A 14,067-nucleotide genomic window follows, 5' to 3' on the forward strand; every position below is an offset into this window, starting at 1 on the left:
GTGACAGTGTATCCTACAGAAAATACAAAAAAAAAAAAAAAAAAAAATGAAGGCAGAACAACAATAGACCTCTCATATCTACTTCTTGTTTATCATGTAGCAAACTATTATTGTGTAATTCCCATTCTGTTTATATATACCTTCGACCCTTACTGGATTTGTACCTATTATTCCTTGTATATCTTATATGTATATATCCTTCTAATTCCCTCCCCTCAACATGGCCATGTCTCCCCTACTGCCCCTGTATCATACTTATCCCTTGTACGACCCTCCCCGGTCCTGCCTTACTACTATAATCACCCACCATTTACCTCCCGGTGTCAGGAGACACCGTCTCAGCTACCCGGGGGAGTAGTGTACCCCCTTCACAATATGTCTACCCCCGATGTATATATGTCCCCCCCCAATGCATACATGCCCCCACTAAATTTGCTAGGTCAGCATGCTTTCCCACGCCTGAAGACGGCGTTATTGCATCATTTGATATCAGGCAGCCTGGTCGGGTAGACTGTTTTATTGTGAGCTTGTAATAAACTCCTTATCTAGCTGTTTGTACACGGAGTTTCTATCACCAAAGTATTGCAAGTTACACACTGGTGGCGATGGTGAGATGCATAACAAAGACTCGGAACATTTTCCTAGATATCACACATTTTGCACCTGATTCATCACCTGTTCCCGTTCTCCTACAACAAGAGGGTGTTTAGTATGACAACTACCGCCATGCTGCTATGCTGTTAGACTACAGTGTTTTCCAGATCTTCTCTACATCACTACCGGTATTGTTCTTTTATTCATTATCATTAGTTATGGGAACTTCGTCTCTAGTTTCCTGGTGGGTAATTACCAACAAGGGTTTCCTGAAAGCAAATTTTCCTGTCGGTTTTCCTGTAGTGCTACTTGGTGCTCTCCAGGCCAGAGGCTGCAGCACGCTCTGACAACACGTCTCGATTAAGTCCTCGAGTGGCGAGACTGGGAATGCCTGCTCTCGAACAATAAAGAACAGCGCCATATAACGTCTCGGGTGGATAACGGATACGTCACGGACAACCCCCACTTCAACTCCCTCCTGCTTATTTATAGCGATACCTTGCCTAATAGCCACACGCGTCACGTGTTCAGTTCCAACGAAGGCAAAGTGGTGTTCATTTCTAGGATTTCAAGATTCAAGCCAACATACGAGTATTCCTGTTAGTAATGCAACATTCAGTAGTTGTAAAGTGCATACCTAACAGTCCACACACGTTTAGTGCTAGTTCAAATTCGTAAATAGAAAGCAAATTTATTTACAAAATAATACAACGAATGACTTTCTCATTTACTAAAGGTAGGCCTAAATAGTTTGGTTTCTATAATGAGGCCCACTCCAAGCTTGCACCATATCACAGACAGTTCAAGTTTTCGCAACATTGAAGTCAAGATGCCTTGGCCAATTCTGATATCGCATTGTGACTTTCGTGCTGATACCCGATTTCGTTTGCACCAAAAGTCAAAACGATGTTGAATTTTGAGCATTACTAGCCAAGATCAACCAATATTTCTCCCGAGGTAATTTGATTGATATTGACTTTCCATTTTGCAAACAAACCCAGAGCTACCGAGGTCGAGCCAAACTTGACAGAGAAAAAGAAGGAAGAGCTTGTGGCCATTTCATCTGTAGATCTCGGTGAAGTGTGTGAGGGGAGGTTGCTATTTTTCCCTAGTAGTACCACAACATGAAAGTCTTAAGGATTTTGACAAATTTACCTTCTGTCCAACATCAGTGGTGCAGCTGTCCTTTCATCTGACGCCAAACTTCACGCAAAAGCCCGGTCTAATTAGTCACAAGATGAGTAGTATCATTTAATTCCTCTGCTTGCAGAAAATCTACCATGGCAGCCATGACGCACGAACAAATGTTTATAGACGGCACTAAGGTAAAGGCAATACAATCTTGCCAACCCGTGTTCGCGACGCTCATTTGAAACTCAGTATCAGTCAAAATGGATGTCAAAATTATCTTGACTTGAAAATATCGCGAAAACGCGACTTAGATTATTCTATTATTTTGTCTTACTCATAGATTCATGACATACATCAGAGCCTTGCTTCTTGTCATTTGTGAATATTCTTGTGAGCAGTAGTAGCGTATATATGATACTGATATTAACATACCCATATCCATATCTGTATTCGTATTTGTGTGTGTGTGTGTGTGTGTGTGTGTGTGTGTGTGTGTGTGTGTGTTCTTACCTAATTGTTCTTACCTAATTGTATCTTTACAGGAATGAGTCAAGCTCGTACTGTCCCATGTCTTAAACCATATTTATCGTACATATCCTTAAATTTGTGAATTGTTTTGGCACACACTATTTCATTCGGTAGTGCATTCCATTGATCAATTGCTCTGTTTGGGAAACTGAATTTCCTTATGTCTTTATCACCTCTCTTCTTATGCAGTTTTTTGCAGTGTCCTCTTGCTGATGCTTCTCCATATGTTAAGTAATCATTTATGTCTATTTTCTCCTTCCCTGATATGCACTTATCATGTCACCTCTTTTCCTTCTCTCCTGTAGTGTTGGTAGATTCAGTTTATTTAGTCTTTCTTCGTAGCTTAGGTCCCTTAAGCTTGGCATCCATCTTGTAGCGGCCCTTTGAACTTTTTCAATCTTGTCTATGTGTTTTTTGAGATGAGGACTCCAGACTACTGATGCATATTCCAGGGTTGGTCTAATGAATGATGTTATTATCCTTCTTAGCATGTCTTCATTTATGTATGTGAATGCTATTCTCATATTTGCAAGCAATGTATACATGTTCCGTACCTTCTCGCTGATGTGGTTAGCCGGAGATAGTCTGTTATTGATAATCACACCTAGGTCTTTCTCTCTTTCTGATGTGTATAGGGTTTTATTTCCTAACTTATAATCCCAATCAGGTCTTTTTCCACTTTTACGAAACTTGATTACATGACACTTGTCCACATTGAATTCCATTTGCCATGTTCTACTCCATTCATGAAGTTTATTTAATTCTTCTTGTAGCTCTTTACAAGAGTCTGTGTTAGTAATTCTCCTTTGTATTATTGCATCATCTGCAAACATATTCAGATAGCTTTCATTTCCAGTGTTACTGTTTATATCATTTATATACACTAAAAACATGATTGGTGCCAGCACTGAACCCTGTGGTATTCCACTAGTCACTTCTCACCATGATGAGTAGTTTCCTCTTAGTACTGTTCTCATTTCTCTTTTTATGAGAAAGTCTTGCATCCAACAAAACAATTTGCCTCGAATTCCTCCTTGATGGTACAGTTTCCATAAAAGTCTCTGGTGTGGTACTGTGTCAAAAGCTTTCTTGAAATCTAAATAGATACTGTCCACCCATCCTTCTCTTTCCTGTATTGTGTTTGTTACTCTGTCATAGTAGCTCAACAGATTAGTAACACATGATTTTCCTTTTCTGAAACCAAACTGTCTTTCTGTTATCATACTGTGTTCTTCTAGATGATTTACCCAAGCTTTTCTTATAAGTTTTTCTAATACCTTGCTTACAACACTGGTCAATGATACTGGTCGGTAGTTGAGTGGATTTTGTCTATTTCCTTTCTTGAATAAGGGGACAATATTTGCTTTTTTCCAAATATCAGGTAGTTTACCTTGACTAAAAGATTTCTTGAAAATTAAAAATAATGGTTTACTTAACTCCTTTGCACATTCTCGTAGTAAAACATGAAATTTCATCATGACCACTTGCTTTTCCTCTGTCTAATCTACTTAACTCCTCCTGTATTACTTTTTCTACTATTTGTATATCTGGTAGTATGTGTGGACATGCATTTTCCACATAGTACCTCTCAAAATTTTTTTCTTCTGTAAAAACTAATTGGAAATTCTTATTTAGTGCTTCACAAATATCTTTCTCTTGTGTATAAGTGATTCCCTCGTCCGTAATGGATTGTATTATATCTTTTACTTTGGTTTTGCTTCTGATGTAGCTGTAAAACAGCTTTGGTTGATCACTACTTTTATTTATTATACCCTCCTCAAACTGTTTTGGGGCTTCCCTCCTTATTCTTGTATAATTGTTTCTTGCCTGTTTGTAATTATTATACGCCCTTTCACTATTGTGTCTTCTGTATCTATTCCACAACAAATCTCTTCTTTCTTTTGATTTTTTACATTCTGTATTGAACCATTTTTGGATTTTCTTATCTGCTCCTTTGTGCTGTGGGATGCACTTCTGGACTCCTATTTCATAAAATTCACAAATTTTTTATATACAGCATTTAAATCTTGTCCTCTAAGCTCATTTTCCCAATCAACTTCTAAGAAATACTTCTTTAGGTCTTGATAATTTCCCTTTTTATAGTTTAGGCTCTTTTTGTAACTGTCATTGCTGTTAACTATGTCAAATGCTATCCTGAAATTATAATTTAGTACTGCATGATCGCTTTTGCCGAGTGGAGGGTGATATATTAAACTGTCAATATCATTTTCTTGCCTAGTTAATATTAGATCTAGCACTGAAGATACATCAAGTCCTCTTTTTCTGGTGGTTTCCCTCACATGTTGCGTTAGGAAAAACTCTTGCACGAGATCCAGGAGCTTTTGGTCCCAACAGCTTTCTTGGCTAATTATATCTAGAGTATTCCAATTTATATTTGTATTAAAATCTCCAGTTAGTATAATGCTTTCCGATTTCTCTTCCATTTTATGTAGTAATGATCTTAAACTCTGAATTGTACTCTCTGCCAGGTCCTCATATTCATCTCTTTCCCATGTGTTTGATCTGAGTGGCATGTACAAATTGGCTACAGTTACTTTCCCTTCAGATGTGTTGATCTCTACTGCAATCAGTTCTACTTGTGATGGTATATCTAGTTTTATTTCATTGACTTTTAGATTTTTCTTAGTTAATATTATAATTCCTCCTCCTTTTTTTTTAAATTTCTGTCTCTTCTCCATATATTGTATTTCTCTAAGTTTAGTATGTCATTGGATATCCTTGGTGTTAATTTTGTTTCAGTTAGGCATATTATTTGTGGTTCATTTTCTCTGACATAATCATTCATCTCTAATAATTTAGATACCATTCCAAACACATTTGAGTACATCAACTTTATCATCTTGTTTATATACTTGTCATGACATGGTTTTACTACCTTCCTCCTTTTTATTCCATCCTGTTTGTGTACCACTTTCGTACCTGCAATCCTATTACTTTGTAAAAAAATTTCTTCTCCTCTTCTGATCTTCCCTCATTTTTTGTTTTTGCTTCCTCCCTTTCTCTTTCAGTAATTCCAGTTCCTCTTGTGTTAGGCATCTTTTTATCCATACATTTTTGAACTCCTCTTTTTCCATAAGATTCTTTGCATTTTTTAGTATCTCTTCCACAGTGTTTACACTCTGGAAAGTCACCTTTAGAGGTCTTGTCCTGCTTTTCTCGTATTTCCCTAACCTTTTGTGTACCTCTATGTCTTTACTACAGATTTCCTCTGATACTTCTTTCAGTAAGCTCATTACATTTGCCATCTCCTTTTTGTCTCTTGTGATCTTGTTTTTTACTTCTTCCTCTGCTATACCAGTGATTACTATAGATTTGTTTATATCTACTGAATCTCTGACTAACTTTGGATTGTTTTGGATTATTCTTTTCACTTCCTGTTTAATGCTTTTTTCCTCCACCCTTGTTTCTAAGTCTTTCTTTACTTTCACCATTTCAGCATACGTGGTTTCCACATCATTTTTGTAGCTTTGCACAGCTTCATTCACCAGTGTCATCTCCTCAGTATCACTGCTCTGGTCTATAAGACTGCTTACTTGCCTAATTGTCACCGTGTCATTTTTGAACTCTTCCATAACACTCTCGTGATTGACTACTGTACTTGCCATTTCACTCATTTTCTTCCTAAGTGTACTCAATTCCACTGTTAGTTCACTGATGGTTGTGTCTTTCTTGTTGGCCTCCCTTCCTAGTTTTTCTATTTCTTCCTTTTGCAAGTGCATCTGCTTCTTTATTTCATCAATTTCATTTTTGAAAGCCATTTCTAGTTTGTTTACACGTTCAACCAGTCTATTGTGAGTCTCCACTGCAATCAGTTCTTGGTAGAAATAATCATTTTGCTTTCTACCTTTATCCCTTTTCTTTTCCAAATTTGCTTTACTAAAGTATGTATCCATTTTGCAATACTAAAAGTACAGAGTATGTACTTACATTCCCCGGGCTGCTGTAGTCTAAACAAACCTCAGATGACTGAGCGCATTTTTTCCGTCTTGGTTCTCTTTTCTGTTTGAACAAGTCTTGTTTACACTTATTATTTTTTTTCTTTTAATAATGAAAAATCATTTAGTCTAACCTGGTACAGAGCTTGACTCATACAAAGATACTAATTTAGGTAATGCCATTGGCTGTGTTGGTTCGGTACGGAGCTCCGACATCGCACGTCTGCCTCATTTAACTCCCTGTGTGTGTGTGTGTGTGTGTGCGGCAGTCTGTTCAGCATTTTCTCTTCATACTATTTTTCCTTAATTATCCTTGTATCAGTGGTATGGATTTCCATCTCTTGCACACAGTTAAACCTTCCATCCAGCATGTCTTCACCTCAAAGTATAACAATTAAGGTCAGGCCACAAAACCATCCACTACATGAGTTTTCAGAGAAGGATGATAATTATGGCATTCAGACTTACCTCTCAGACTACGAAGGTGTTATGCACAATAGTAGCATTACGAATATTGATGATAAAATTTCTTTCATCATTTCCCATGTGAAGACTTGTGGTCTTGCAGCCGATTTTCTAAAGTCAAAGATTACGATAAGTTCATGCGTGCTTTGACCAGTACCTTTGGGACTGGTACCATTCCTTGGGTTGAATATTCGTATATATGACACTATCAAGGACAATATGTTGATCTCGTGATTTGCTCAGAGCTGAGGCACGAGCGTGGGACTCAGGTGCCAATGGTTTAGATTGCCCAGAAAATTTTGGGTGGTATAATGATGGAAGAATTGACCACACTGCAATTTGCAGAAGACTAAGGAATTAATTGCAAGACGGTTGCTTAAGGAGAGGGACAGATTCAGGTAGTGATCATCAACTTGTTGTGTCAAAGATTAAAATAAAACTTAAGAGAAACGTTAATGGTAAATTGTACATGAGGAAATAAATATGATTTTGATGAGCTGAGAAATGATGAGAACACGAAAGAAAAGTTTCGGTGGGAATGTAGGAACAGGTTTCTAGTCCTTCAGACTTTGATGAAACCTGAAGACAATGATATTAATCAAATGTGGAGAAAGGTAAAAGAGGTTTTGCATGAGAGTGCTAAGGTTACTATTAAGAAAAGGGGAAAAGTCAGATAGAAAAAGTGGATGTCAGATGAAACATGGAATGCAATTGAGAAAAGGAAAGAACATGTTGATGGCCAGGTAGTTGAAGTATTCAGAGCAAAGTACTGGAGTTCACATTCTGAATTAAAAAGGCTCGTTAGACATGATAAGAGGAGGCTATATGATGAAAAGGCAACAGAGACAGAAATTAAGTTAAGTAAAAATGACGGTCAGAGCACAAGAGCAGCGTATCAGGCTATAAAGGAGTTAACTGGGACTGAAAAGAGAAGAAAGGAAATACCTGTACTAGATAGAAATGGTATCTTGATGACTAAAGATTTGGATATAAAAGGAAGGCGGAAAGAGCATTTTGAATCTGTTCTAAATAGACAAATCCCAGCTGAAGAGGACATTTTGCCAGCCGAGAGAGATTTGCAGATAGAAACATGGGATATAACCTTGGAAGAGGTAGAAAAATCTATAAAGGAATTATAGAATTTTAAGGCCCCAGGAGAGGATGCAATATTTCCTGAAGTGCTTAAGGTGGAAAATGATGAGTTGATGAATGCGCTTTTGAAACATTTTATTGTGGCTTGGGATAATGGTGGAATTCCAGAAAAGTGGAGGAATGGAATGATTATAAAAATACCAAAAAAAGGGAGATTTAAGTGTGTGTGGATACTGGAGGGGGATAACTTTGACATCTGTAGTTGCAAAAGTCTTTTCCAAAATCTTGTTGAACAGAGTAGAGCCAGTAATTGATAAAATTTTAAGAGAAGAACAAGGAGGATTTAGAAAGGATCGAGGTTGTAATGATAAGATTTTTATTGTAAGGCATCTAATGCAACAAGCTAATGAGATGAAAATGCCACTTAGTATGTGTTTTGTGGATTTTGAAACGGAGTTTGGTAGTGTTTCACGTGAAGCTGTGTTGAAAATTATGAGATTCTATGGCATACCAGAAAAGTTTGTAAATATTATTAGAAGCCTGCATGAAGGTACTTTTTGAAAGGTAATGGTGGGTGGTTCTTTGAGCGATCCATTTGAAGTTAGGTCAAAAGTGATTCAAGGGGGAGTTCTTTTGCCTTTGTTGTTTGTCTTGGTTATGGATTATTTTATGAGGAAAGTTATAAGGAGGACATGTGCGGAAAATAACGAGAAAGAAAATAAGAGGCTGATGGATTTGGATTATGCTGATGATCTTGTACTAATTCGTGGAAGTATTTACGAGATGCAGAGAGTGCTTGATTGTCTGGTGGAGGAAGGAGAAAAAGCGGGATTGGTAATAAACTGTGGAAAGACTGAAATTATTCATATGAATTTGTAGAACCAAATCGATTGTGTAACTAGGAATAATGTGTTGAAGAATGTAGAAAATTTTAAATATCTGGGAATGATTGTATCATCTAATGGATCATTAAACAATGAAATTGAGGAGAGGATTAAACTGGATTGGCGAGCTGTTGGAATGTTGAAATCTGTTTGGAATAATATGAGGCGTCTAGCGGCAGAGTGACGTATGCACCAGGGGGTTACTTTCGAGTAATTGAAGCTTAAATTTGAAGAATGTGTACATAAAAGGTATAAAGAAAAAACTAATGCTGTTTTATATCAATGTAATGCTCTCAAAAAATGCAATTTAATGAATCCATTGTTTAGAAAATATAACCAAAAAAAGACGAAGCCAAACACACAAACGCACACCCCCCCCATTATGGGTTATACACAACATATTAACATGGGTTATAATTGTGTGATCCAAATAAAAATAAACAAAAATTAATAAATTGTGAAAGTTTTATATTAATAATGCAATTTCTTGATTTTTGATTAATTTTTATATTGTAAATTTTAATTAAAAGCACTCAAAGCACTCAAAATGGGCAGAGGAGAGTGCAGCCCATCAACCACGTGCAAGTTTTAGGGGGACACTGGTGGGGTACTGGCTGAGGCTGGGGGCTAGTACTGAGACGCGGCCTCCCAATGGCTAGCCGCTCGTGGCCCGTACGTCCTTTTGCCATGTGGGAGCAGACTTCCTCTGTGGGTTTTCAAGGCCTAAAACACGCGACGCCTGCCCATCCGCCAGCCAGCCATAAGGGTTCTGTTTGTATGTAGCTTTATACAGGGAGGATCTAGAAGGCTCCACCTACATGTTGGCGGGAATAACTGACCATTGGCCATTTTGGCGCATATGGCACTCTGCCACTAGACGCCTCATATGCTTTCGGTACATACTGAAGTAAAAATTTATAAGTCCATGGTTAGACCAATTTTAATTTCTGGGCATGAGTCATGGTACAGTACAATTGCAACAGATCAGAAAGTATTACGAATTGAGAATAAACTACTGAGAAGGATTCTTTGCGTAAAGTGGCAAGACAGAGTTACAAATGAAAGAATAAGGGATATTACGAGAGTTGAACCAGTTGATGAATATGTGAGACTGTCTCGCTGGAAATGGCTGGGGCACATATCTAGAAAAGAAGGCAGGTTAATACAGGATGTGCCAGAGTGGACTGCTAGAGGAAGAACAGGCACAGGCAGGCCGAGGGAGACTTGGTTGAGGACAATGAAAAGAGAAGCAGGAGAGAAGTGTTGGTGGGACCTGAAGGAGATGGCAGGATATAAATATTAGTGGAGAGAGTTCATCGAGGCCCTATGCATCCCGTGGGGTGCCACAGGAAATGACAGGAAATGATTATTATATATATATATATATATATATATATATATATATATATATATATATATATATCAGCCGTTTGAGTGTCCACTGCAGGACCGGCCTATCCCAACTGAAGTGCAGACGATACAGCCAATGTATCTCTACCAAGTGGCTTAGGCTGTCTAGCAGAGATTGTATGTAGGGTGAGAAGTGCTTGTAATGTATATAATTGTAGTGTTGGAGTGGCTTTGGATGTGTGTGTAGTCTGTGAACTAAGTGTAATCGGCCTGTGCATGCAGACTGGGTGCAAGCATACTTTATAGTATGTGACACTGGTTCAACCACAGCACCCCTTGTGTCCGCCAATGCAGTACGTGGTCTGAAGAACGCTCCCAAAGTTTATTACCCTGGCGGGGCACGAACCCTCTTTCTTCAGTGTACGAAAACGCGCACTTTACCACTGTACCTCCATATATATATATATATATATATATATATATATATATATATATATATATATATATATATATATATATATATATATATATATATATATATATATATATATATATATATATATATATATATATATATATATATATATATATGGCTCAATCGGTAGAGAGGTGGCCTGCGGTCCTAACTGACCCGGGTTCAAATCACATTGGGGCAGGGAACAGTTTAAGGATTTGAATTTCATAAAAATCAGACTTTACTGATCTACCAGAAGACCCGCCGACATGTCGTAAAAATACTCCCGCTAATACCAATACACCAGTCCTGTATGAGACAGCCCTAGCATGTATTCAGTATGGACGGTGGGTGTTAGCGCCGAAGTGGTGACATGTAGAGGTGTGCGTTACGTAGGAGGACTGCTGGGCCTTGAAAGCAGGCAGTAAAGCCTATGCCCAGAGTCGGATACATAAGAAAAAACACACACACAGATATAGATATACAGATAGATAGATACTGTTTATAGATAGATAGATTGTGGTAGGTGGGGGCGATCACCATCCACTCACTTGATGCAGTGCTGCTCTCGGATGTTTGCCAGTTCGTCTCTCCCATCCTTCTTTCCTTCTATCCTTTTATGTCTTTCTTTCCTTCATTCTTTCCTCCTCGTTCTGCTTGTGGGTGATTTTACACTGAGTGACAAGCCAAATGGTTTCCTGTACACCAGGAAACCATTTGCTGTGCTGGGTGATAACCATATAACCAAATTTTGGCACCTGGTGTTTTAGTGGATAATTATGTGCTCCAATCGGATTAAGCCGGTGAACGTTTATATCCAAGGGGTGGTTGGGGTGGATTGCTCACGTAATGCCACTCTGGGATGAGTGATGCTGGTCACTCTCGTCTCAAATGTCGGGACCCACTTGCCTACCCCCGGGCTCCAACGCTCCTCATGACGCAACGTAGGATTGGACGATGAATGGATGGATGGATATATCTATCTATCTATCTACTGTGTATATCTATATATATATATATATATATATATATATATATATACTGTATATATATATATATATATATATATATATATATATATATATATATATATATATATATATATATATATATATATATCCAATTACACATATCTATCTATTTATTATCTATCTGTCAATCAAAAGCAGCTATGTAGCTCCTTAATGGGATATTTCATTGTGGGATACAAGAAGAAACTGAGGTATCGGGTATAATTTCTGACCTCCATAAAAGAAGAATTAGTCTGCCATTTTTTTTTAGAGACAGTGGGCTTATAATAGGTTGTCTTGAACTACTTCCATAAGAGACAGGAGTCAGGACAAGGGAGATATGATTCATATATTACATATCGAATGCACCAGTCTTACCTAGGTTTCCATTTCTCATACCATCAGTAACTCCAAGTACGAGTTCATGAGGCCACTGGCATCCTCCGGAATACTTCTGAGATTATGTGCATGGCTAATAGTGCCGCCCATCATGTTTCTGCCACTATAAACCTGCGAGTGATTTAAAACATCCTTCTTCAGCATGAACTGCCCCAGCAATAACTTGTGAAGGCATTCTAGCACTGCAACGATCTGTCATTGTGTTTACCTGTCATCATCCCCTCCACAGACTCCTGATTCAAGCAGTGCATCGTCTAGGCCTGATCCACCCATCTTGTTTCCCTATCATCTTCATATATGCACAAGTAGCATGAAAGCTACGGACAAGGATTATGTGTCGCTAGTACTTGCCTGGGTTATTACAGATGAGGGGGTAAACCTTCATTTACACACTGAGGTCGAAGGTTGTTATCACATAATCCTACTTAACGTGTTTTGTAGAATTTTCTATATACCTGTCCACCGCTTTGTAATCGGTATTTGGTTTTGGTATGACTGGATAATACTCGATGGCTCTCAGTTACTGTGGAAGTGAACCTGTCTGTAAAACAAATCCTGCCCAGCTTTAAACATTACCTGCTGAGTTCTTACTCAGTAACAGCCGCAACAACCGGCGCATTCTGGATTTCATAAGGGCTGAATTACCTTCATGGTTATAGATATCAGGTGACTCCATGATATAGCTGCAGGTTCAGGGTGAGGCCCCTGAACTCCTATGTTCATCATGATATCATGCACAGTGTGTATGAAACCCATCCCAGTGAGACAGTTGATTAGTTGATCAAAGTTATGAAACTCTGATTGGAATATGGACTGTGTTGGTCAGAATTACGAGAACTAGTAACTCTCAGAGTGACTATGTATGGTGAGCTCCTTATTTCTGAACAGATGACGGAGGGTGGTACATAAGAGCATATGTTTCGTCTGTCGTCAGTTTCCACTCGTGGATGCTCAGCATATATCCTGAAAATACTAATAAAATATTCTTGTTTACAGTGGAAGGTATAAGTGCACTTGCAGTTCTATTTATATAACATTTAAAATGTAGTATATAATACATGTAAATCATCTTGTAATATGTCAATATTCGTTACGTGGCCAGTGGAAGTAATTAGTTGCTGATGTTTTACCGACTCTCCTGTTGTTTTTTCAGTGTCCATCATTTAGGTAAGCAATCTGTGTAGTTGTGGTGGTATAGCACTCTTTTTACGTAGATCTTCAGCAGTCAGGGCCACTTCATATCAGTGGATCTCCTGTATGTGTCTGAGATTTCCTGAAAGCTGCCATTATTTTCTTTACAAGAGTTACGGTACAAGATGAAACATATGGCTTCTTCAGTATCTTTATTATCTATTTGTAATGTTATTTTCCTTTTCAATGGTCTCTTGTTCAGTCAGTATAACAGCAATATTTATGTCCGTCTTATTCAATAAACTGTGATAATCCTCTTTTAGTCATGCTAACTGTGATATTCATATTGTAGTAATTTTTTTACATATATACACCATTTAAATCTATCTATGTATCTATTGCCAGACGCCTTAATCCCGTAAGGGGTGGCCAAAAACAAATCGCCTCCATGTCGCCCTGTCCCCCGCCATTTCACTACCCTGCTCCCAGCTCACATCCCCCTCTCTCATATATCTCTCCACTCCATCCCTCCATCTCATCCTTGGCCTCCCCCTACCTCTTCCCCCCTTTCACCTCACTCACATACACTCTCCTCGTCAATCTCTCACTCTCCATCCTCTCCACATGGCCAAACCACCTCAATGGGTTCCCCCTAACGCCTCCTATCACATCCACACCACAACGCTCCTTCACATCCTCATTTGTCAGTCTGTCTCTCCATGTGACTCCACATGCTCTTCTCAAACAACTCATTTCCACTGCTCTCACTCCTGACTTCTGTCCCCCCAGCAAGGTCCAAGCTTCACTTCCATACATTAGAGTTGGTATCACAATACTGTCATGCAGTAACTTTTTCACTTCCATGCTCACTTCCATGTTTCTTATCACTGCTTTCAAGGCACCAGCAACCTTTCTTCCTTGTTGTACCCTTTCAAGCACTTCACCCTCCAAACTTCCATCCTTACTCATCACATTACCCAAATACTTAAACGAACTCTCATTTTCCATTTCCTCCTCATCAAGCCTCACTGCACATTCACTGACTTCACCTCTCTCGAAGACCATAACTTTAC

The sequence above is a fragment of the Coenobita brevimanus genome, chromosome 52 (genome assembly GCF_032717465.1).
Source record: "Coenobita brevimanus isolate Jiangsu-jjx chromosome 52, ASM3271746v2, whole genome shotgun sequence".
In the NCBI taxonomy this organism is placed as follows: Eukaryota; Metazoa; Arthropoda; class Malacostraca; order Decapoda; family Coenobitidae; genus Coenobita; species Coenobita brevimanus.